The sequence below is a fragment of the Notamacropus eugenii genome, chromosome 3 (assembly GCF_028372415.1).
Source record: "Notamacropus eugenii isolate mMacEug1 chromosome 3, mMacEug1.pri_v2, whole genome shotgun sequence".
Taxonomy (NCBI): Eukaryota; Metazoa; Chordata; class Mammalia; order Diprotodontia; family Macropodidae; genus Notamacropus; species Notamacropus eugenii.
In genome coordinates, this window is record NC_092874.1 from 200,192,903 (window position 1) to 200,218,834 (window position 25,932).

The 25,932-nt window shown below is 37.6% G+C and overlaps 1 protein-coding gene and 1 long non-coding RNA gene across 2 annotated transcripts in view; one reads left to right on the forward strand and one right to left on the reverse strand.

Annotated features, from left to right (window-relative positions):
* Nucleotides 1–4,343: 4,343 nt before the first annotated feature.
* Nucleotides 4,344–25,932, forward strand: part of LOC140533779 (early activation antigen CD69-like) — a 37,395-nt gene continuing 15,806 nt past the window's right edge. The window contains exon 1 of the mRNA XM_072653963.1: nucleotides 4,344–4,398. The gene's annotated coding sequence lies outside the window, so the exon portion shown is untranslated. The remainder of the gene's footprint in view (nucleotides 4,399–25,932) is intronic.
* LOC140533780 (uncharacterized) overlaps nucleotides 20,735–25,932 on the reverse strand; it is a 64,610-nt gene continuing 59,412 nt past the window's right edge. Inside the window, exon 4 of the long non-coding RNA XR_011977055.1 lies at nucleotides 20,735–21,189. This is a non-coding gene — a long non-coding RNA (uncharacterized lncRNA). The remainder of the gene's footprint in view (nucleotides 21,190–25,932) is intronic.

The window sequence follows — 25,932 nt, forward strand, 5'->3', positions numbered from 1 at the left end:
ACATGCTGGTATTTCTAGCAGCTGTAATGGATGCTATTGGTGATTATAACATTACCTTTGTCATGTTTCTCTTTCATTTCCTCTTTTGGTCTTATTCCCTACTCTGTCCCCCACCCACTGTTTTTCCCTTATATAATGGAACACACTGTCTCTTTATGTGGTATTAGGGAAAACAGTACCCCAACTTTTTTTTAAAGCTTTATATTCATGTCTTCAGAAGTGGTTTAAATGTTTCCTGTTTGAAGACTAAGACAAATGTAAACATGGAGTATAAATTTCCGGAGGTTGATTGTTAAGATCAATAGGAAAGTGTACCCATCTTTGATGAAACCCCCAGGGATAATACAGAAAAACCACTGCATTTATATTTTGTTTAAGTTCAATAGCGAGACCCAAAATGTGTTCCTATATTATAAAAGAGACTACTTAGAAAGAAACTTAATCATTAAAATATAATTAACTTTTTAAAAGCTTTTAGAAAGGGACATTTCATTAAAAATTATGTATATACCCAATAATATTTTCTCCCACCCCAAATATTTAAGAAGGGGCATGCTCTCCCTTATATGACTTTCACTTCTAAGGGAGTTAACTCAACACTTAGTTACTTTCCTATATAGCACTGATCCCATCAAGTTCACTTTTATATGCTGCATGATTTTCAGGTAAAACCTAATTTCAGTTTCCATTGGCCTGGGTCTAGAAGATCACTCTTTGATTAATGCTGTATTGGCTTCAACAAAATGTTGCTATGCCCTAATGATGACCTTTTGAACTCACTACAGTATGAGACTTTACCCAGCATGGAAAAGAACAAAAGAAAAGATTGAGGATAGAGATTGGGACCCCATGGCTTCAGATAGGGAAAAGCCCTAAGATTTTCTCATTTACCACATGGTGTCTCACCAGACGCCTTCGGCAAAGGATTCCTCAAAATGCCTTCAAAATAACTGAGGGAAAAGAGTCCATGGCTGGTGCTTAGGAGGCTTTTTTTTGAAGACATTTAAAACCAATTAGAGAGCCTTCCTTCACCAAGTGGTTTGCTAACTAGAACCAGTTACATCCATGCATGCTAAGGCACTTCCTTTACATTTCAACATGACTCTTCTGGAAACAAAGCTCTTGAGTGTCCTTTTTTAAAAATTAAATTATTTTATTTGTTTTCAGTGTTCAACAATCACTTCCATACATCTTAGATATTTTCCTCTCCCTTCTCCTCATTTCCTCCTCCCTCCTCATTCCCTCCCTGAGAGGGCATGCAATCTTATATAGGTTTTACATATGCATTTCTATTAAATACATGCTGCATAGAAGAATTAAAATGAATGGGAGAAACCATAAAACAAAACAAAACAAAGCATAATACAAAAGAAAATGGTCTGCTTCTATCTGCAATCCAATTTCATAGTTATTTCTCTGGATGTGGAAAGTATTTTGCCTCGAGACCATTGGAAATTTTTTAAGTCCTTGCATTGAAATGAAGTACTAAGTCTACCAGAAAAATTCCTCGCACACTGTGGTTGTTCCTGTGTACAAAGTTCTCTTGGTTCTGCTCCTTTAACCTAGCATCAGTTCATATAAGTCTTTCCAGGCCTCTCTTCCTGTTCATTTTTCATAGCACAACAGGATTCCATTATATTCATATACAACAACTTACTCAGCCATTTCCCAATTGATGGACATCTCCTTGATTTCCAGTTTTTGGCCACCACAGAGAGCTGCTATAAACATTTTTGTACATATAGGACCCTTTCCCATTTTTATGATCTCTTTAGAAGAGAGTACCAGAAGTGATATTACTGAGTCAAAGTGTATGCACATTCTTGTAGTCCTTTGGGCATAGTTCCAAATTGCTCTCCAGAATGGTTGGATCAGCTCACAGCTCCACCAACAATGAATTAGTGTTCCAATTCTCCTACATCTTCTCCAACATTTATTATCTTCCTCTTTTGTCACATTAGTCAATCTGATAGGTGTAATGTGGTATCTCAGAGTTGTTTTGATTTGTATCTCTCTAACCAATAGTGATTTAGGGCATTTTTTCATATGACTATAGATATATTTAATTTCTTCCTCTGAAAACTGCCTGTTCATATCTTTTGACCATTTATCAATTGGGGAACGACTTGTATTCTTGGACATTTCACTCAGTTCTCTATACAGTATAGAAAAGAGGCCTTTATCACAGACATTAGTCACAAAAATTCTTTCCCAGTTTTCTTCTTCCCTCCTAATCTTGGTTGCATTGGGTTCTTCTGTGCAAAAACATTTCAATTTAATGTAATCAAAATTATCCATTTTGCACTTCATAATGTTCTCTATCTCTTGTTTGGTCATAAATTTCTCCATTCTCCATAAATCTGACAAATACATTATTCCCTCCTCCCCTAATTTGTTTATACCTAGATCATGTATCATTCTTGTGTACGGTGTCAGACATGGGTCTATGCCCAGTTTCTGCCACACTGTTATCCAGTTCTCCCAGCAATTTTTGTCAAAGTGAGTTCTTATCCCAGAAGTTAAGGCCCTTGGGTTTATCAAACAGTAGATTGCTATATTCATGGACTACTGTGTCTGGAGTACCTAACTATTCCACTGGTCTACCCCTCTATTTCTTAGCCAATACCAATACCTTTATAATACAATTTGAGATCTGGTAGGGTTAGGGCACCTTCCCTACCATTTCTTTTCATTCGTTCCCTTGTTTTTCTGAACCTTTTGTTCTTCCAGATGAATTTTGATACTATTTTTTCTAGCTGTAGAAAGTAATTATCTGGTAAGTTTGATTGGTATGGCACTGAATAAGTACATTAATTTAGGTAGAATTGTCATTTTTATTATATTAGCTCGGCCTACCCATGAGCAACTGAGATTTTTCCACTTAACTTAGATCTGATTTTATTTCTGTGAAAAGTCTTTTGTAATTGTGTTCATATAGTCCCTGGGTTTGTTTTGGCAGGTAGACTGCCAGATGTTTTATAGTGTCTACCATAGCTTTAAATAGGATTTTTCTTTCTATCTCTTGCTGTTGGACTTTGTTAGTAATATATAGAAATGCAGATGATTTATCTGGGTTTATTTTGTAACCTGCAACTTTGTCAGTTATTTATTATTTCAAGTAGTTTTTTACTTCATTCTCTGGAATTCTCTAAGGATATCATCACATCATCTGCAAAGAGTAATAACTTAGTTTCTTCTTTGACTATTCTAATTCCTTCAAATTTTTTCTTCTCTTATTGCTACAGCTAGCATTTCTACTAACATATTTAATAACAGTGGTAATAAAAGACATCTTTGTTTCACCCCTGATCTTATTGGAAATGCATCTAGCTTATCCCCATTGCACATAATGCTTGCTGATGATTTTAGGTAGACACTGCATATTATTTTCTAGAAAGTTTCATATATTACTACGCTTTCCCGTGTTTTCAATAGGAAACACTGGTTTTTGGCAAAAGCTTTTTCTGCATCTCTTGAGATAATCATGTGGTTTCTGTCAGTTTTATTGTTGATATGATCAATAATACTAATAGTTTTCCTAATATTGAACCAGTCCTGCACTGTTGGTAGAAATCCTACCTGAGAAAAATGTATTATTCTAGTCATAAGTTGCTGTAGCCTTTTTGCTAACATCTTATTTAAAATTTTTGCATCTATACTCAATAGAGAAATTGGTCTATAATTTTCTTTCTTTGTTTTGGCTCTTCCTGGTTTAGGCATCAGAACTACATGCAATTTTCCCAAATAGTCTATGTAGTATTTTAATTAAGTGTTCTTTAAATGTTTGATAGAATTCACTTGTAAATTCATTTGTCTGGCTCTGGAGATTTTTTCCCAAGGAGTTCATTGATGGTTTGTTCAATTTCTTTTTCTGAGATGAGGTTATTTAAGTATTCAACTTCCTCTTCTGTTAATCTGGGCAGTTTATATTTTTTAAAATAATCATCCATCTCATTTAGATTGTCGAATTTGTGGGCATACAGTTGGGGAAAGTAATTTCTAATTATTGTTTTAATTTCCTCCTCATTGGAGGTTAGTTCACCCTTTTCATTTTTGATATTGATAATTTGGTTTTCTTCTTTCTTTTTTTAATCCAATTGACCAAAGTTTTATCAATTTTACTGTTTTTTTCATAAAACCAACTCTTAGTTTTATTTATTAGTTCAGTAGTTTTCTTAATTTCAATTTCAATTCAATTCTCAATTTCAACTTCAAATTCTCCTTTGGTTTTCAGGATTTCTAATTTTGTATTCACCTGGGGATTTCAATTTTTTTTTCTAGCTTTTTCAGCTGCATGTCCAATTCACTGATCTCCTATTTCTCTATTTTATTCATGCAGGCATTCAAAGATATAAAGCTTCATCTAAGAACTGATTTTTCAGTTTCCTATAAGATTTGGTGAGTTGTCTCATTATTGTCATTCTCTTGAATGAACTTATTGATTGTTTCCATAATTTGTTGTTTAACCCACTTGTTCTTTAGGATTGAATTGTTCAGTTTCCAATTAATTTTTGCTTTATATTTCCATGGCCTTTGATTATATATAATTTTTATTGCATTATGATCTAAGAAGGATGCACTGACTGCCTTTCTGCACTGGATAGTGAGGATTTTATGGCCTAGTACATGGTCAATTTTTATATATGTGCCATGTACAGCTGAGAAAAAGGTATAGTTCTTTCTATCCCTTTTCAATTTTCTCCAGAGATCTATCATACCTACCTTATCCAGAGTTTTATTCACCTCTTTAACTTCTTTCTTGTTTGTTTTGAGGTTAGATTTATCAAGTTCAGAGAGGGGGAGGTTGAAGTCCCCCACTAGTATAGTTTTGCTGTCTATTTCTTCCTGTAACTCCCTTAACTTGTCCTCTAGGAATCTGGTTGCTATACTACTTGGAGCATATATATTTAGTAATGAAATTGCTTCGTTGTCTATGATGCCTTTTAGCAGGATATAGTTTCCTTCTTTATCTTTTTTGATTAGATCTATTTCTGCTTTTCCTTTGTCTGAGATTGAGATTGCTACCCCTGCTTTTTTAACATCAGCTGAAGCACAATATATTCTGTTCCAACCTTTCACCTTTACCCTGTGTGTATGCCCACATTTCAAATATGTTTCTTGTAAACAACTTATTGTTGGATTATGGTTTTTAATCCATTCTACTATCCATCTCTGTTTTCTGGGAGGGTTCATTCCATTCACATTCACAGTTATGATTACTATCTGTGTCTTTCCCTCCATCCCCTTTCCCCTGTTTATATTTTTAATTGTCCTTTTCCCTTCCCCTCCACAATAAAACTTTAATTTTTGACCACAGCCTCCCTCAATCTTCCCCCCTTCTTTGAACTCCCCTCCATTTTAATTCCCTTTTCTCCTATTTCTTCTTCCCTCCCTTTTAGTTTCCCCTTCCTTTTCTTTCCCGCTTCCCCTCCTATTGCCTATGGAGCTAGTTGTATTTCTATACTTAACTGAGTTTATGGTTCCCTCCTTGAATCTAATCAAATGAGAGTGATTCTCAAACAATGCTCATCTCCCTCCCCTCTTTCCTTCTACTGTAATATATTTTTGTGCCTCTTCCTGTGATCCAATTTACCTTTTTATGACTCCTCCTTTTCACATCTCTCATTACAATCCCTTCACACTCTTAAATCACATTTTTATCATGACATCATTTACTTTATACCACTCTCTCTATCTATGTATATTCCTTTTATATATCATAATAAGTATACAACTCTCAAGATTAACAAGCATCATCTTCCTTTATAGATTTGGAAACAGTTTACCCATATTGCCCATTTTCCCCCTGTTTACTTTTTTATGCCTCTCTTGAGACCTGCATTTGAATTTTCTACTGAGCTCTGGCCTTTTCATCAGGAAGGTCTGGAGATCCCTTATTTCATTGAATGTCCATCTCCTTGCCTGAAATATTATGCTCAAATTTCCTAGGTAATTGATCCTTGGTTGTAGTCCCAGCTCCTTTGCCTTATGGAATATCATATTCCAATCACTCTGATCTTTTAATGTAGAAGCTGTAAGGTCCTGTGTGATCCTGACTGTAGGTCCTTGACATTTGAATGGTTTCTTTCTGGCTGCCTGCAGTATTTTCTCCTTCACTTGATAGTTCTGGAATTTTGCAACGATATTCCTTGGTGATTTTAGTTTGGAATGCCTTGCAGGAGATGAACAATGGACTCTTTCAATGACTACTTTGCCCTTCGGATCTAGGACTTCTGGACAATTTTCCTTGATGATTACTTGGAAGATATTGTCTTGGCTCTTTTTTCATCATGACTTTCTGGTAGATCAATAATCCTTAGATTTTCTCTCCTGGATGTATTTTCCCAGGTTGGTTGTTTTTCCAATTAGATATTTTACATTTTCTTCTATCTTTTCATTCTTTAAATTCTGTTTGACTCATTCTTGATGTCTCATAGAGTCTTTAGTTTCTACTTACCTGATTCTACTATTTATCAAATTGTTTTCTTCAGTTAATTTTTGCATCTCCTTTTTCATCTGTCCAGTTGTTCCTTTTAAGGAATTATTTTCTCCAGTTAGGTTTTTGTGCTTCCTTTTCCCTTTGTCCAATATTCCTTTTAAATTCTTCTGTGATTTCTTTTTTCATATTTAAAAAAAAAATCATGTCAGTTTTTCTTCTATTTCTCTAATTTGGCTTTTAAAATCCTTCCTGAGCTCTTCCAAGATTGCTCTTTGTGCTTCATACCAGTTCATATTTCCATCTGAAGTTTCAGATGGAAGTACAGTCTCAACACTGACCTCTTTGGTGTGGCAGAGGTAGCAGCAGCCAGTGTCCATTGTTCCATTGTTGGAGAGTTCAGCTTAAACCTCCCCCCACCAGGGAACTGAGCAGCTGATATGAACCTGAGCCCTGAGTGGTGGCCCTGCCCCACACCTAAAGCCCTTGGAGAAATTGAGCAGCTGATATGAATCTCAATCATGAGCCTGGCCAGGGAGTAAATTCCTCTCACTTAATTGTGACATCTTGGAGGAACTGAAATCTTGCAGGTCTCCAGAGTATACCCTACTCTTGATAAAGGACCAAAAAGTCAGGTAACTGGTTGGGAAAATGACCAAAAAAGGGAAAAAAATAAGACTATAGAAGGTTACTTTCTTGGTGAACAGGTATTTTCTACCATCCTTTCTGATGAGGAAGAAGAATGTTTACCATCAGGGGAAGACATAAAAGTCAAGGCTTCTGCATTCAAAACCTCCAAAATAAATATGCAATGGTCTTAGGCCATGGAAGAGCTCAAAAAGGATTTTGAAAATCAAGCTAGAGAGATGGAGGAAAAAATGGGAAAAGAAATGAGAGCAATGCAAGAAAGTCATGAAAAGTGAGTCAACAGCTTGCTAAAGGAAACCAAAAAAAATGCTGAAGAAAATAACACCTTTAAAAATAGCCTAACTCAATTGACAAAAGAGGTTCAAAAAGCCAATGAGGAGAAAGTGCTCTAAAAAGCAGAATTAGCCAAATGGAAAGAGTTTCAAAAGCTCACTGAAGAAAAGAATGACTTTATGAGAAACCAAGAAATAACAAAACAAAACCAAAAGAATGAAAAAATGGAAGATAATGTGAAATGTCTCATTGGAAAAACAAGTGACCTCAAAAATAGGTTGAAGAGACACAATTTAAAAATTATGGGACTACCTCAAAGCCATGATAAAAAATAAGAGCTTAGACATCATCTTTCATGAAATTATCAAGGAAAACTGCCCTGATATTTTAGAACCAGTGTGCAAAATAAATATTGAAAGAATCCACAGATCATCTGCTGAACAAGATCCAAAAAGAGAAACTCCTAGGAATATTGTAGCCAAATTCGAGAGTTCCCAGGTCAAGGAGAAAATACTGCAAGGAGCTAGAAAGAATCAATTTGAGTATTGTGAAAATCTAATCAGGATAACACAAGATTTAGCAGCTTCTACATTAAGGGATCAAAGGGCTTGGAATATGATATTCCAGAAGTCAGAGGAACTAGGATTAAAACAAGAATCACCTACCCAGAAAAACTGAGTTTAATACTGTTGGGGGTGTAAGCTCAGTTCCATGTGGACAGTCTCGGGCAGGTAAAGGTGAGGACTTCTAAACCTTAGAGTTCTCATGAGGCCCCCCAGGGAACAGCTGGGAATTGAGGTGTGAGACCCAGGCTATCTCATGCATTTCCGCCTCTTTCCCGTGGGAAATTTGCTGGGGAGAGCATCCCCGCCCTTGAGATTAATCCATGGTTTGAGCCCACCTATTGTTGCCTAAGGGCTGAGAACAGGCACAGTATTCAGGTGCAAACTATGCAGCAGGAGAGCTTAAGTAGGGTCAGGAAAGCCTGAAGTCGCTCTTAGCACTGAGGGGCCCTTAGAGGACAGAAGGCCCCTCTTCTCTCTTCCCTCTTCCCTCTCCCCTCTCCCACTCCCATTCCCACTTCCACTTCCATCTCTTACTGTAAGATCTTTGCCTCCTTGGGAAGAGGATTTCTCTCTCCTGAGGAAGAATTCACCCTGCACATGTAACCAAGACCCTGAATAAAGCCTAACCCTTGTTCGACTCTAGAAAGTCTCTTCTCTCATATGTTTATCCGGTTTGGCCAGCCGAAGGCCTGCGACAGGTAAGGAAAGACTCAGGTAGCCCTTAGGCCTCTAGGCCTGACATAATACTTCAGGGGAAAAATGGTCATTCAGTGAAATAGAGGACTTTCAAGCATTTTTGATGAAAAGACCAGAACTGAAAAGAAAATTTGACTTTCAAACACAAGAATCAAGAGAAGCATAACAAGGTAAACAGGAAAGAGAAATCATAAAGGACTTACTAAAGTTGAACTGTTTATATTCCTACATGGAAAGATAATATTTGTAACTCTTGAAACTTTTGTCAGTATTTGGGTAGTTGGAGGGATTACACACACACACACACACACACACACACACACACACACACACACACATATATATATATATATGGAGAGAGAGAGAGAGGGAGAGAGAGAGAGAGAGAGAGAGAGCACAGGGTTAGTTGATTAGGAAGGGTTCATATCTAAAAAAATAAAATTAAGGGGTGAGAGAGAACTATATTGGGAGGAGAAAGGGAGAAATGGAATGGGGCAAGTTATCTCTCATAAAAGAGGCAAGAAAAAGCTTTTCCAATGGAAGGGAAAAGGGGGGAGGTGAGAGGGAAAAAGTGAAGCTTATTCTCATCACATTTGGCTCAAGGAAGGAATAACAGGCACACTCAATTTGGTATGAAAATCTATCTTACACTACAGGAAAGTAGGGAAGAAGGGGATAAGGAAGGTGTGGGGGAAGAAGGAAGGGAGGGAAAATGGGAGGAGAGAGTAATTAGAAGTAAACACTCTTGGGGAGGGACAAGGTCAAAAGAGAGAATAAAAGAAATGAGGGGCAGGATAGGATGGAGGGAAATATAGTTAGTCTCACACAACATGAATATTATGGAAGTCATTTTCAAAACTACACATATGTAGCCTATATTGAATTGCCTGCCTTCTCAGTGGGGATGGGTGGGGAGGGAGGAAGGAAGAGAAATTGGAACTCAACGTTTTAGGAAAAAATGTTGAGAATTGTTTTTGCGTACAGCTGGAAAATAAGAAATACAGGTAATGAGGTATAGAAATTTATCGTGCCCCACAGGACAAGAGAGAAGATGGGGATAAGGGAAGAGAGGAATGTTAGAAAGGAGGATACATTGATGGAAGGGGCAATCAGAATGTAAGGTGTTTTGGGGTGGAGGTAGAGGAGAGATGGGGAGAAAATTCTGAACTCCAACTTTTGTGGAAATGAATGTTGAAAACTTTTTTTAAAAGTCTCCCTCAAAAAAATAAAGTAGATCGCTGCATCTGGGGCACAAGGGACTCTGTCCCATAGTTCTTATGCCTAAAACTTGAGACTTTATGTATTAGGGCCTACCATTCTTTCAGTTAGAAGCTCAAATGCTGCAGCTTACCTGGTGCTGAACTGGTTGGTGTTGGAAAGCAAAAGTCAAGTGAAGTCTTTTTGAGTTTCCCTGGAGTTACCCTGGAGCTAGCTGCATTAAGTATAGGGGAGGGATGATCTGGCCACAGGAGGTCTCCTCTGCTGAACTAGAGCATAGGAAAGCTAGGCAGTTGGTGATCTCATCTGTGCTAGTGTCTTTCCAATTCGTCTGAGGTGCTTAGGCATGACCGGGGTCCTGGTGTTGGCAGTTGCTGACTTCACCCCCTGGGGCTCAGGATCTTCTTTCAGTTTATTGAGGTGGGGCTATCTGGGACAGCTCCAGTCCTGCATTGATCCCTTTCAGTCACAGCAAGAGGGATCCTCTATAGCAATTTTTCTAGCCTCACAGGCTAAGAGACTGTTTACCCCTTCTGCTGGTCCCACTGTTTCAAGATTTTTCCTGGGGAGGTGTTTTCTGGGCTCTTCAAGGTCAGCAAAAGGAGGGAGATAGCAATTACTGATCACTCTGCCATCTTGACTCCCAGAAAAGTAGAGAAGTTATAGCAGACAAGCAAGCTCATAGATCTTGCTCATGTACCAGACCTCTATTATAATCTCCCTCTGTATGCAAAAAAGTCTTTTTTAAAATTTAATATTTGGTTTTTCCCTAATTATATGTAAAAACAAATTTTATCTTTTACTTTAAAAAATGTGAGTTCCAAATTCTATCTCTCCCTCTCTCCTCTCTCCCCCTACATTGAGAAGGCAAACGATTTCATATAGATTATACATGTGCAGTCATGTAAACATACTTCCATATTAGTTGTGTTGTGAAAGAAAACACAGACAAAAAAGATTTTTAAAAGTATGCTTTGATCTGCATTTATGCTGCATCAGTTCTTTCTCTGAAGATGGATAACATTTTTCTTCATATATCTTTCAGAATTATCTTGAATTACTGCATTGTTAAGAACAGCTAAGTCATTCACAGTTGATTATTATATAATATTGCTGTCACAGTGTACAATATTCTCCTGGTTCTTCTCCTTTCACTTTGCATCAGCTCATGTATGTCTTTCTAGATATTCCTGAAATCATCCTACTTATTACTTCATTTCTTAATAGAATTGCATTCCATCACAATCATAAGCCATAACTTGTTTAATCATTTCACAATTGATAGGTATCCTCTCAGTTTCTAATTCTTTGCCATGACCAAAGAAGTTGCTAAAAAAAAAAATTTTTATACATATAGGTTCATTCCTTTTAAAAAAAAATGTCTTTGGGGTAGAGACCTAGTAGTGATATTGCTGGGTCAAAGGCTATGCACACTTTTATGGCCCTTTGGGCATGATTCCAAATTACTCTCCAGAATGGTTGAATCAGTTCGCAACTCCACCAAGAGTGCATTATTGCTTCAATTTTCTAAGATCTCCTCCCACATTTGTCATTTTCCTTTTCTGTCATGTTAGCCAATTTGATAGGTATGAGGTGGTACCTCAGAGTAGCTTTACTTTGCATTTCTCTAACAAAAGTGATTTAGAGCATTTTTTCATGACTATACTTAGCATTAATTACTTCATTTGAAAACTGTCTATTCATGTCCTTTGATCATTTGTCAATTTGGGAATGACTCTTTCTTTAAAAATAAATTTGATTCAATAGTAGGAGCCAAGATGGTGGAGTAGAAGGAAGGACCTACTCTAGCTCTCCCTCTATCGCTCATAAAATATCTGTGAGAAATGACTCTAAACTAATTCTAGAGCAGCATAAGCTACACAACGACAGAGTGAAAGAGATTTCCAGGCCAAGCCTGGAAGGCCAACAGGAAAGGTCTATCACATAGGTCTCAGAACAGAGCAAAGTAATTCATGAGACTTTTTTCAGTATTAGGGTAGTTAAAGGGAATATATATATATATATATATATATATGTATGTATATATATGTATATATGTAGGTGTGTATGGGTATGTATATATGTTTATATTATATAGTTGTAGGTATGTATATGTACATGTGTGCATGTGTATATAAATATATGTATATATGCATATATACATATATGCATACATACATATATACACATATACATATATGTGTGTGTATATATATATACACACACATAGACAGTGAGCACAAGGTGAGCTGAATATGAAGGGAGAATACTTAAAAAAATAAAATTTAGTGTGGAATGGAATGTACTAGGAGTAAGAGAAAGGGAGAGGTAGAATGTAGCAAATCATGTCACATAAAAGAGGGAAGAAAGAGCTTTTACAATGGAGGGGAAGAGCGGAGAGATGAAAAGAAATGCGAGCCTTACCCTCATGGGATTTGGATTAAGGAGGGAACAACACATACTCAATTGGATATGGAAATCTATTTTACTTTGCAGAAAGGCAAGGGGGAAGGGGATAGGATAGGGAAGATAGTAGAAGGGACAGCAAATTGGGGAAAGGGATAATCATTAGCAAACGCTATTGGGGAGGAGAGGTCAAGGGAGAGAATGGAATAAATAAAGGCAGGAAAGGACAGAGGGAAATGTGGTTAGTCTTTTTCAACATAACTATTATGGAAGTGCTTTGCATTGTTACAGATATATGACCTGTATTGAATTGTTTGTTTTCTCAATAAGGGTGGGTTGGGAGGGAGGGAGAGAATATGGAACTCAAAGCTTTAAGAATGAATGTTAAAAGTTGTTTTAGCATGCAACTGGAAATTAAGCTATACAGGCAATGGAGTATAGAAATCTATTTTGCCCTACAGGAAATTAGATGGGAGAAGGGTGGGTAATAGAAAGGAAGCCAGATTGGAGGAAAGGGTAAATGGGAGTGCATGCTGTCCTGAGGTTGAGGGTGGGGAGAGATGGGAAAAAAAACTTTGAATTCAAATTCTTGTGGAAGTGAATGTTAAGAACTGAAAAGAAATGAATTATATATTAAAAAATAAAAAAAAAATTTGATTCATTTCTCTACGTATTTGAGAGATGAGGCCTTTTTCAGAGAAACTTGTAAATTTTTTTCACAGTTGTAATTACCTTGTATTTCCCTCCATCATATTTTTCCTCTCTCTCCTCTCACCCTGGCCATTCTCAAAAGTATTTTCCTTTTGACTACCATCTCCCCCAATGTGCCCTCCCTTCTATTAACCACCCCCTTCTTTTATATCCTTGCCATCCTACTTTCCTTTAGGGTAAGAGATTACTATACCCAACTGAGTGGGTATGTTATTCTCTATTTTGGCCAATACTAATGAGACTAAAGCTCATATGCTGCCTCCAACTTTCCCTATCTTCCCTTCCACTGTAAATATAATTTCATGCATCTTTTATATGACAATTTACTCCATTTCAACTCTCCTTTTTTCCTTCTTCCAGTGCATTCCTCTTTCTCATTCCTTAATTTCATTTTTTAGATATCTCATCAATTCATATCTGTACATCTGTCTATCCACACTCCTTCTAACTGCCCAAATAATGAGGAAGTTCTTATGAGTTACAAGTATTTTCTCCTTGACTTGGGAGCTCTGGAATTTTGCTATAATATTCAAGGCAGTTTTCATTTTAGGATCTCTATCAGGAGGTGGATTCTTTCAATTTCTATTTTGTTCTCTAGTCCTAGAATATCAGGGCAGTTTTTCTTGATAATTTCTTGAATGATGATGTCTAGGTTCTTTTTTTTCTTGGATCATGGCTTTCAGGTAGTCCAATAATTCTTAAATTATCTCTACTTAGTCTACTTTCCAGGTCAGTTGTTTTTTCAATGAGATATTTCACATTTTCTTTAATTTTTCATTCTTTTGGTTTTGTTCTATTGTTTTTTGATGTTTCATTGCTTTTTTCATTCTCAATATCTCTATTGCTTCTTTAATCTAAGCATTTTTCTATATCCTGATTTTGCTTCATATATCAAAAAACACAGTTGTTCCTGAAGGCTTATGCCACATATTTGTAATTTCTTTTTTTTTTTAGCTTCTTTTTTTTTTATTAATTTATTTAACTTTTAACATTCATTTTCACAAAATTTTGGGTTCCACATTTTCTCCTCTTTTGTCCCCTCCTCCCACCCCAAAACACCGAGTGTTCTAATTGCCCCTGTCTGCCTATCTGCCCTCCCTCCCTCCCCACCCCTTCCCTTTGGAAGGCAAACAATTCAATATAGGCCAGATCTGTGTAGTTTTGCAAATGACTTCCATAATAGTAGTGTTGTGTAAGAACTAATTATATTTCCCTCCATCCTATCCTGTCCCCCATTACTTCTGTTCTCTCTTTTGATCATGTCCTTCCCCATGAGTGTTGACCTCAAATTGCTCCCTCCTCCCCGTGCCCTCCCTTCCATCATCCCCCCTACGCTGCTTATCCCCTTATCCCCCACTTTCCTGTATTGTAAGATAGGTTTTCATACCAAAATGACTGTGCATTTTATTCCTTCCTTTAGTCGAATGTGATGAGAGTAAACTTCATGTTTTTCTCTCACCTCCCCTCTTTTTCCCTTTACTAAAAAGTCTTTTGCTTGCCTCTTTTATGAGAGATAATTTGCCCCCTTCCATTTCTCCCTTTCTCCTCCCAATATATTTCTCTCTCACTGCTTGATTTCATTTTTTTTTAAGATATGATCCCCTCCTCTTCAGTTCACTCTGTGCACTCTGTCTCTATGTGTGTGTGCATGTGTGTGTGCATGTGTGTGTGTATTATCCCACCCTGTACCCAGATGCTGAATAATTTCAAGAGTTATAAATATTGTCTTTCCATGTAGGAATGTAAACAGTTCAACTTTTGTAAAGTCCCTTATGACTTCTCTTTGCTATTTACTTTTTCATTCTTCTCTTCATTCTTGTGTTTGAAAGTCAAATTTTCTTTTCAGCTCTGGTCTTTTCATCAGGAATGCTTGAAAGTCCTCTATTTCATTGAAAGACCAATTTTTCCCCTGAAGTATTATATTCAGTTTTGCTGGGTAGGTGATTCTTGGTTTTAGTCCTAGTTCCTTTGACTTCTGGAATATCCTATTCCACGCCCTTCGATCCCTTAATGCGGAAGCTGCTAGATCTTGTGTTATCCTGATTTTATTTCCACAGTACTTGAATTGTTTCTTTCTAGCTGCTTGCAATATTTTCTCCTTGATCTGGGAACTCTGGAATTTGGCCACAATGTTCCTAGGAGTTTCTCTTTTTGGATCTCTTTCAGGCGGTGATCTGTGGATTCCTTGAATATTTATTTTGCCTTCTGGTTCTAGAATCTCAGGGCAGTTTTCCTTGATAATTTAATGAAAGATGATGTCTAGGCTCTTTTTTTGATCCTGGATTTCAGGTAGGCCCATAATTTTTAAATTGTCTCTCCTGGATCTATTCTCCAGGTCAGTTGTTTTTCCAATGAGATATTTCACATTATCTTCCATTTTTTTCATTCTTTTGGTTTTCTTTTGTGATTTCTTGGTTTCTCATAAAGTCATTAGCCTCCATCTGTTCCATTCTAATTTTGAAAGAATTATTTTCTTCAGTGAGCTTTTGAATCTCCTTTTCCATCTGGCTAATTCTGCTTTTGAAAGAATTCTTCTCCTCATTGGCTGCTTGAACCTCTTTTGCCTATTTTTCAAGGTGTTATTTTCTTCAGCATTTTTTGGGGTTTCCTTTAGCAGGGAGCTGATCTGCTGTTCATGCTTTGACTGCATGTGTCTCATTTCTCTTCCCAGCTTTTCTTTCACCTCTCTAACTTGATTTTCTAAGAGCTCTTCTATGGCCTGAGCCCAATGAGTGGGCTGGGATATAGAGGCCTTGACTTCTGTGTCTTTGCCTGATGGTAAGCATTGTTCTTCCTCATCAGAAAGGAAGGGAGGAAATGCCTGTTCCCCAAGAAAGTAACCTTCTATAGTCTTGGTTTTTTTCCCTTTTCTGGGCATTTTCCCAGCCAGTGACTTGAGCTCTGAATATTCTCCTCACACCCACCTCGCCTCCGGATCCTCCCAGCCAGCACTTGGGGTTTGAGATTCAAATGCTGCTTGCCAGCCTCAGGGCTTTGGGCGGGGGCAGGGCTGCTATTCAGTGTGAGATTAAGTTCAAGCGCTCAGGTCGTGGGAAGGGCCACCTCACAGACTCAGTTCCCTCAGGGGGTTTATGCAGAGACCTTCAACAACGGATCCAGGCTCCTGCCTGCTTGGGGAACCCCTGTCTGCTCCTGTCTCCGCTGTTGCCTCCCAAGGGGACCTGAGTTATGGGGGCACCCCACTCCCTTCTCGACCCGCCAAAGAGACCCTTTCACCGACCCCTGTCACCTGTGGGTGGAGGGACCCGCGAGGCCGCTGGAGATCCCATCCCTGAAGCCCACTCGGATCTTTTCCTCTCGGTGCTGCGGCCACGGCAGAGCTATACTCAGCTCCCAGTCCCGGCGCTCAGTCCGCGGCGCGAAGGATCTTTTGCAAGAGGTTTGCAGGTCTCTCTGGAACAGAAATCTCCCTTGCTCCAATGTTCTGTGGCCTCTGGGTGCAGAATTCACCATGAGTTACTTTTTTGTAGATGTTCTATGGGTTGTGGGTTCGGAGCTATGTGTATGTGCGTCTTTCTACTCCGCCATCTTGGCTCCACCCATATTTGTAATTTCTGTTGAGAAAAAAAGCAAGATGTGGGAGTGAGGGGGAATGGAAGAAGACGGGGGTGACCTGGAAATATGCAAAATTGTAAAAGAGCATAGAGCCAATCTTTACCCAAATTAAGAATTCTCTTACTGGGGGTCTGAGCTATTGTAATTAAATTGAATGATTTCCTGCCTCCATAAAATAGCACTACAAGTGTTGAATCTAAGACCATTTATTGTCCTAAGCTAACATCTAAGCTAATGAATTTGATGAGGCATATGGAGTGTTTATGGAGGACCAGCACCTCTGGTGTAAGGACTTGCACCCAGCTCTCACTCTGACTCCAAGAAGTCATAGCGGCCATTATACCCTAGTAAAACTATCTCAGTAGATGGGGTAAATTATATTGAGAGTAATCAACAGACTTCAAACCTATTGAGAGTTAGGGGTATGTCTACTTCAAGCATGTGAATATTTCCCCTGGTGGAATGGGTGGATGAGAACAATTTTTCCAATAGCCATGGAAGCAGCTGAAGCAAGTGCTATGGAATGTTTAGAGCTTGATCAAACATCAAAGAAACCAGGGTTATCTACTAGATCTTGAACCATCACCAGTTGTCTTGACTTCACCACCAGACTTTGATAACTCAGGAAGTTATTCTGACAACTTTGTGCAACTCTACCTCACTTGAATCCAATTCATGAGCAAGTTAAGAAATCACCCTATGATGTCATTGGTCCTCGTCAAATACGAAGGATGAATAACAACAATAAAATTGTGTATGGCCAATTAACTCTTCTGAGGGGAAGAAGGAAGGAGAAGAAGTAATCAAAGGTAAGGTCATATCCTAAACCACTCCATCTGAAATAGATATGGGAGACCTGAAAAGGACCCAGTTCTGTCCCTTTTCGAAAGGGAATAGGGAATAGAAAGGAATTGCATAACAGCTAGATAACTCTAAATTCCACAGTGACATTCATCATTATTTTTAAAAAGTTTGTTATCTATTTATCTTAAACATTTTTTTCTTTTTAAATGTTTAGTTTTAAATTCTCTCCTTTCCTCTTACCCCCTCCCATGCCCACTGAGAAGGTAATATGACATCAATTATACATGCAAAATCATGCAAAACATATTTCCATATTAGCAATATTTACCCCCCCAAAAGCAAGGAAAATTAAAGAAAGTGAGAAAATTATATTTCAAGTAGCACTCAGAGTTCATCAGTTCTCTCTCTGGAGAAGGAAAGCATTTTTTCATCATGAAGTTTTTGGAATTGTCTTGGATCATTTTATTAATCAGAGTAGCCAAGTCTTTCACAATTGATCATCATTACAACAGTGTTGTTACAGTCCATAACCACTTCTTGGTTCTTCCCATTTCAGTTTTCATTAGTTCATATAGGATTTGCCATGTTTTTCTGAAATCATTTGTGATTTCTTATGGAACAACAGTGTCTACCACAACTATATGCCAGAACTTGTTCAGCCATTCCCCAACTGATGAGCATTCTCTCAATTTCGAACTCTTTGCCATCAAACAAAAAAAAGCTACCATAAATATTTTTGTACATACAGGTCTTTTTCCTTTTTCTTTGCTCTTTTTGGGATACAGACCAAGTAGTGGTATCGCTGAGTTAAAGGGTATGCAGTTTTAAAACCCTTTGGGTGTAGTTCCAAATTGCCTAGAATGGTTGGACAAAAACTCCAACAGGTGTTCATTAGTGTACCTGTTTTTCCCTCCCCATCTCCAACATTTGTCACTTTTGATAGGTGTGAGGTGGTACCTTAGAGTTGTTTTAATTTGCCTGTCTGCAATTAATGGTTATTTGGAACATTTTTTTATGTGATTATAAATAGCTTTGATTTCTTCTGAAAATTCTTGTTTATATCTGTTGACTATCATTTGGGGAATGGCTTTTATTTTTATAAATTTGGCTCAGTTATATACTAGTATCTATTTGAGAAATGAGACTTTTATCAGAAAAACTTGCTGCAAAAATTTTTGATATTACTTCATTGTCTGTAATACCTTTTAGAAAAATGTAGTTTCCCCGATTATCTCTTTTAATGAAATTTATTTTTGCTTTTGCTTTTGTTTGAGATTATGATGGCTACTCTTATATTTTTAAAAAGTTTAGCTGAAGCATATTAGATTCTGCTCCAGCCCTTTTTTTAACTCTATATATCTTTCTATTTTAAGAGTGTCTCTTGTAAATGATATATTGTTGGATTCTGTTTTCTAATGTATTCTGCTATTTACTTTTGTTTTATGAGTGAGCTCATCCCATTCACATGCACAGTTATGATTTTTAACTGCTTCCCTCTCTATTGTAATTTTTTTTTCTGTTTCTTCTTCTTCCTCTCCTTTTTCTTGTCCCTCCTCAAAAGTCTATTTTGCTTCTAACCAATGTCTTCCTTAATCTGTGTTCCCTTTTTCACCACCTACCCCCTTTTCCCTTTGCTACTTTTTTACTGGAACACATCTATACACAGGTGAGTGTGCATATATATTCTTTCCACTTTAAACCAATTCCAATGAACGTAATGTTCAGGCATTTCCCACCATTTCCCATTTCCCATTTTCTTCTATTTTTCATTCTTTTAGCTTTGTTTTACTGTTTCTTAATGTCTCATGGAATTATTAGCTCTGATTTACCCAATTTTAAGTTTTAAGGAATTTATTACTTCAGTGAGATTTTGTACTCCCCACCCCCTATCCCCACCCCTCACCCTGGCTTATTCTGCTTTTAAAGGAGCTGTCTTCAGGAGATTTTTGTGCCTTTTTTATTATTAGTCCAATTCTGTCTTTTTAGTATCATTTTCTTCAATTTTTTTGTTCCTCTTTTACCAACCTGTTAATTCTCATTTTATAATTTTCTTGCATCACTCTTATTTTTTTCCTCCATGATCTTATCATTTTCTTTAGCTCTTTTAGGAACTCTTTTTTGGATCCAATTAGCAATTTTCTTTGAGGCTTTTTTTGGGTAGCCATTTTCACAGTTTTGTGCTCTTCTGAGTTTATGGTTTGGTCTTCTCTGCCATGACAGTAGCTTTTTATGGTCAAACTTTTTTTTGTTATTTGCTCATTTTCCTAGCCTATCTCTTGACTTTGAATTACTTTTGAATTTAAAGTTAGGCTCTGGTCTCCTGGGGGTGGGGAGTCATTATTCCAAACTTCAGGGTTTTTCTGTGCTACTCTTTTCAGAGTTTGTTATGCTTCTAAGGTGGTGTGATCCTGGGAAAGGAATAGTTTCTGCTCTCCTGATCTGCACCTTGGCCTTTACCCAGGAAGGGCCCCTGGCTTCCTGCAGTCACAAGCACTCCTTTTAGCTTTGGAACTGAGACCAAGGCCTTGTTCCCTTGTGACCAACCACCAGCTCTCCTCTTCTTTGTGACCCAGAACTATGTATGGACAACAGAATTGCAAGTCAGTGCCAGCTATACTCAGTGCCGGCAAAAGGTCCTCTGTAATCTCTTTCCAACCAGTTGTCTGATCTCCTTATGATTTCTGGGCTGAGAACTTCTGAAACTGTTGCTGAAGCCACTATTTTCATTTCCACATGTGGCCTCTCAACAGACCTCCACCCTGGTGTCACAGACCTCTCTTGCCAATTTTCTTAGTTTTTTTTTTTTGTTTAGTTTTCTTAGGTTGGAAAAAATGTCACGCCCCAATCTTTTATTGGCTCTGTCACTCGAAAATTTGATTTAAAGTATTATTTTAAAGTTGTTTGGAGGGGAATGTTGGGAGAGTTCAGCTGAGTAGTTGCCCCTACTCCACCATATTTGATACTCATCATTATTATACAGGTATTTAACACCATCCATAATTTGGCTTTACCCTACATTTCCAGTCATTTCATATTGCTCCCCTCAAATTGTACTAATAGTAGTTTGCCATGTTTGGCCTTAAATTCCACCTGAACTCATTTACACATTCTGTTTCACATGTTTTGAATGCATATGTCCACTTTCCAGGGTCTTTATTTCCTTTCAAAACTCAGCTCGTGTGTCTGACACCTACCTTCTGAATCCTTTTCTTATTTCTTGAATCCTTTCTAGCCCCAACTCATCGCTATTGTTCTCTCCTTCCTCAAATTACCGTATATTTACATTTTTGTGGGTAAGATATGTCTTGCAGGAGAATATAAGCCCCGTCTGGGCAGGAACTCTATTTTTTTTTAAATAGAAAGCTAATTAATTAATTTATTTATTCATTTTTAGCAGGAAAGTTAATTTATTCATTTATAGTGAGAGAATAACAATTCTAAGTGTGCATCATATCAGCACTCCTGAGCATCTCCTTCTTGCTACCAATTGACCTTTAAGCAGAAAGAGAATCTAAAACACTCTCTCCTCATGAATAGAGAGTTAAATTTCTTCAACAAGTACAGCAAAGGTCTCAGGACTAATGGAAACTGTCACAGGATAAGAGTTGGTAGAACATGGTGGCTGTGGCTTTTTCCCAGTCTCGATTTCGCCAGAGCTGGAACATATTGAAGATTTGCATGATGGTTTTGGGTTGATCTTTCTCCAGTTTTTCTAGTATACAGCATTGGTCCTGGGCACATTATGCCCAGCTCCTGCCATTCATGCTCCACATGTTGGGCTAGCTTCATCAGATTCTTTTCATTCGTCACCAGTTCACCTGTTCTCATGCTTGGGTCTCTTTAAGCAGGTTATACCTCATTAAAAAAAAAAAAAAACCTAAATCAACCATCACAGTATTTATACATACAAAGTGCTTAATATATTTTTTTCAAACTGAATTGAATTGATTAGTGTAGAAGGGATTTCTTTTATGACTATGAGTTAGATTGGGAATCCCTTCCAAATATTGTGTGATTTTTATGTTGAAATTGAACCACACATTTATGTGTTCCTCTTCACTAGTGATTTTTGTGCAAAGGGTAACAGGAATGAGGAACCTGTGGCCTCAAGGCCACACATGGACCTCTAGCTCCTCAAGTGAGGCCCTTTGGTTGAATCCAAACTTCACAAAAATCCTCTTCGTTTGTTCTTTGAAGTTTGGATTTAACCATAGGGCCTCACTTGAGGACCTAGAGAGCCACATGTGTCCTCAAGGATGCAGGTTTCCCATCCCTGGTAGAACTATTGTTTAGGGATAATGTGAGGGGGAAATCATGCTTTTGGTGGCAGCTGAACTAGTTCACCTCTAAGATTCTATGATTCCATGGTTTGCTAATTAATTTTATTTCGTAGTCCCTAGTACATACTAGGTACACAGTAAATGATGATTACCGATTGATGTACTTGAATATAGGACATCTAGGTGGTACAATAGATAGAGCTCCAGACTTAGAGTCAGGAAGACCCTTGGTACAAAACCAGTCTCAGATACTTTCTAGCTTTGTGACTCTGGACAAATCACTTAACCCTGTTTGCCCTGGTTTCATCATCTATAAAATGAGCTGGAGAAGGAAATGGCAAACCACTCCAGGTTCTCTGTCAAGAAAGCCCCAAAATGGTATCATGAAGAGATGGACATGAGTGGAAAATGACTGAACAACAAAAACACTTGAATATAAAACCCTATTGACAGTTGATAATAAATTTTATTTTTAGGCCTATAGCCCTGGCATTGGGGAAAAATATTATTGTATTTAAAAAATGCTAAGATATCAACACATATAACCCAGCTCTGCTATAGTAGCTTCCAACGCAATTGCAATTAATCAAGAGACCTGAATCTGAAAATTGTAGCTGAGAAAGGATGTAACTACAGGTGCAAAATGTTATTGCCTCTTTTATCTACTCCCTTCACTTTTTTCATTTTCTTTCTCAATTTGTGATTCATTTCCTCTACATTCTAGGAACTGTCCTATGTTTTGAACTTCTCTCTTTTCACAAGGAGACGTCACTAGACTTACCTATTGCTACATTATGGAAATAATTGAGCAAGAGAATGAGAAAGACTATTTCAGAAATAAGGGAGATGATGTCAACAAATGCAAAAAGAGACAGAAAGGGAAAAATAAAGAAAGAGTTAAGATTAAAACAGAAAATTCATTGGAAAGAAACATGAGAAAAGTAACAGGTGTGGCAAGAGAGGAAAAGTAATACTTCAAATTCAATATAGGAAATTTAGAGAGATTCAAAAAGATGGGACTTGCATTTTCTGAGGTGTTGGTTCAGTGAGTAGGATGACTTTGGTGGGAAGGTGATGTCATATTCATTAGAGGGGAAAAGATGATAAAGTAAAAAGAAAAACAGAAACAGAGAGTATGGAATTAGGTGTAAGATGAAAGTATTCCAATCTGGGCAATGCTGTGGACCAAGGTACTTTCTACAAAGAGATGACTCATAGGTTTAAGCCAGAAACATTTTCCCTCACCCACCTACATCACAGCAACAAAAGTGTTTTAAGCGACAAACGATTTTTTTCATGAATGGAAACCGTTGATCACCTTCTCCTCTTTGGTACTCTCTTCTCTCTAGGTTTTCAGATGGCACTCTCTCCTGGTTCTCTTCCTACCTGCTCCTTCTCAGTCTCCTTTGATGGACCTTCTTCAAGATCATGTTGGACCTAGAGTCAGGAAGACTAATCTTCCTGAGTTCAAATCTGGCTTTAGATGTTGTGTGACCCTGGGCAAGTCACTTAACCCTGTTTGCCTCAGTTCCTCATCTGTAAAATGAGCTGGAGAAGCCAACCACTCCAGTATCTCAGTCAAGAAAATCCCAAATGGGGTCAAGAGTCTGACAGGACTGAACAACAACAAAAATGCTAGCTATCCCTCAGGATTTGATCCTGAGTATGCTTCATTTGTCCCGCTTTACTACTCAAATTGATAGTCAGTTATCAGTTCCCATGAATTTAATTACCTTCTTTATGTTGATGATTGTCAAATCTGCCTTTCCTGATCTCCAATATCCCATCTCTAATTGTCTTTTAGATGTATCAAACTCGATATCCAGTAGACATCTTAAACTCAATATGTCCAAAACAGGAGCCATTATCTTTACTCCTACACCCTCACCTCCTCAATTTTCCCTATTACTGTAGAAGACAATACCATCCTCCCAGTCCTGCAGGCTTGAACCTAGGAGTCATCCTGGAATCTTCATTATCTCACCCTCCCCCCCGCCCCAATTCTTCATATTCAAGCCTCTGCCAAGACCTGACAATTTCAACTCTGTAACATCTCTTTAATATATCTCTAACATTACCACCATTCCAGTAAAGGTCCTCATCACCTCATGCCTAGATTATTGCAGTTGCCTGCTGGTAGGTCTTTGTGTCTCTGATCTCTCTTTACTCAAATCTACCCTCCATTCAGCCACTAAATTGATTTTCCTTAAGTGTCCCCCTACCCCCAAACTCCCATGACTCCCTATTGCCTCCAAAAGCAAATACAAAATCTTTTGTTTGGCATTCAAAACACTTCATGACTTAACCCACTCTTATCTTTCCAGTCTTCTTACATATCATTTACCCCAGCCCAGGCTTCCCTTGGTCGTTGTTTGGACTCTGATGGCTCAGAGTGTAAATAGCAATTGCTTCTCTTTTGGCCAAAATTCTAAGGCTCTTCCCTTCCCAGATTGATTTTTTAAAAACATATATAATTTATTTATTTTTCGGCTCTCAGCATTCACTTCCACAAGAATTTGAATTCAAAATTTTTCTCCTCATCTCTCCCCACTCCCCACCCCAGGACAGCATGCACACCCATCCAACCCTTCCTCCAGTCTGTCTTCCCTTCTATTACCCACACTTCTTCCATCCCCCTTCCCCTCTATTTTCCTGTAGGGCAAAATAGACTTCTATACTCCATTGCCTGTATAGCTTAATTTCCAGTTGCAAGCTAAAACAATTTTTACCATTCATTCTTAAAGCTTTGAGTTCTATATTCTCTCCCTCCCACCCAACCCACTCTCATTGGTAAAACAGACAATTCAATATAGGTCATACATGTGTAACAATGCAAAGCACTTCCATAATAGTTATGTTGTAAAAGACTAACCACATTTCCCTCTGTCCTATCCTTCCCTCAATATATTCCATTCTTTCCCTTGACCTATCCTCCCCCAATAGTATTTGCTTCTGATTATCCCTTTCCCCAATTTTCTTTCTCTTCTATTATCTTTCCTCTCCTATCCTCTTCCCCTTGCCTTCCTGCAGAGTAAAATAGATTTCCATGTCCAATTGAGTGTGTGTTATTCCTCCTCAAGCCAAATTCTACAAGAGTAAGGCTCACTTACTTCCTTTTCTCTCCCCTCTCTCCCTCCTTTGTGAAAGCTCTTCTTTCCCTCTTTTATGTGAAATGATTTGCTACATTCTACCTCTCCCTTTCTCTTACTCCTAGTACATTCCGTTCAACAGTAAATTTTATTTTTTTAGGTATTCTGCCTTCATATTCAATTCACCCTGTGACCTCTGTCTATGTATACACACACACACATACATATATATACACATATATATCAATGTACATATACATACCTGTACACATATAATATATACACACAAGCATACTCATACATACCTACATACATATATACATACATACACACATCCACATACATACATATACACACATATATGTATATCCACATATATACGCACATATGTACATACACACACATATAGTCTCTCTAACTACCCTAACACTGAAAAAGGTTTCATGAGTTACAAATAACATCTTTCCATGTAGGAACGCAAATAGTACAACTTTAATGAGGTCCTTAAGATTTCTCTTTCCTCTTTACCTTTTCATGTTTCTCTTGATTCTTGTATTTGGAAGTCAACTCTGATCTTTTTAACAAGAATGCTTGTAAGTCCTCTATTTCATTGAAATTCCATTTTTTCCCCTGAAGCATTATACTCAGTTTTGCTGGGTAGATGATTCTTGGTTTTAATCCTATCTCCTTTGACCTTTGGAATGTCATATTTCAAACCCTTGGATCCCTTAGTGTAGAAGGTGCTAAATCCTGTGTTATCCTGATTGTATTTCCACAATACTTGAATTGTTTCTTTCTGGATGCTTGTAATATTTTCTCCTTGACCTGGGAATTCTGCAATTTGGCTACACTATTCCTAGGAGTTTTTCTTCTGGAATCTTTTTCAGGAGGTGATAGGTGAATTCTTTCCATTTCTATTTTGCTCTGTGGTTCTAGAACATTAAGGCAATTTTCCTTGATAATTTCTTGGAAGATGATGTCTAGCTCTTTTTTTTGATCGTGGTTTTCAGGTAGACCAATAATTTTTAAATTATCTCTCCTGGATCCATTTTCCAGTTGTTTTTCCAATGAGATATTTAACAATTTTCTATTTTTTTTCATTCTTTTGGTTTTGTTTTATAATTTCTTGGTTTCTCATAAAGTCTTTATCTTCTATCTGCTCCATTCTAATTTTTGAAGAACTATTTTCTTCAGAGAACTTTTGAACCTCCCTTTCCATTTGACCCATT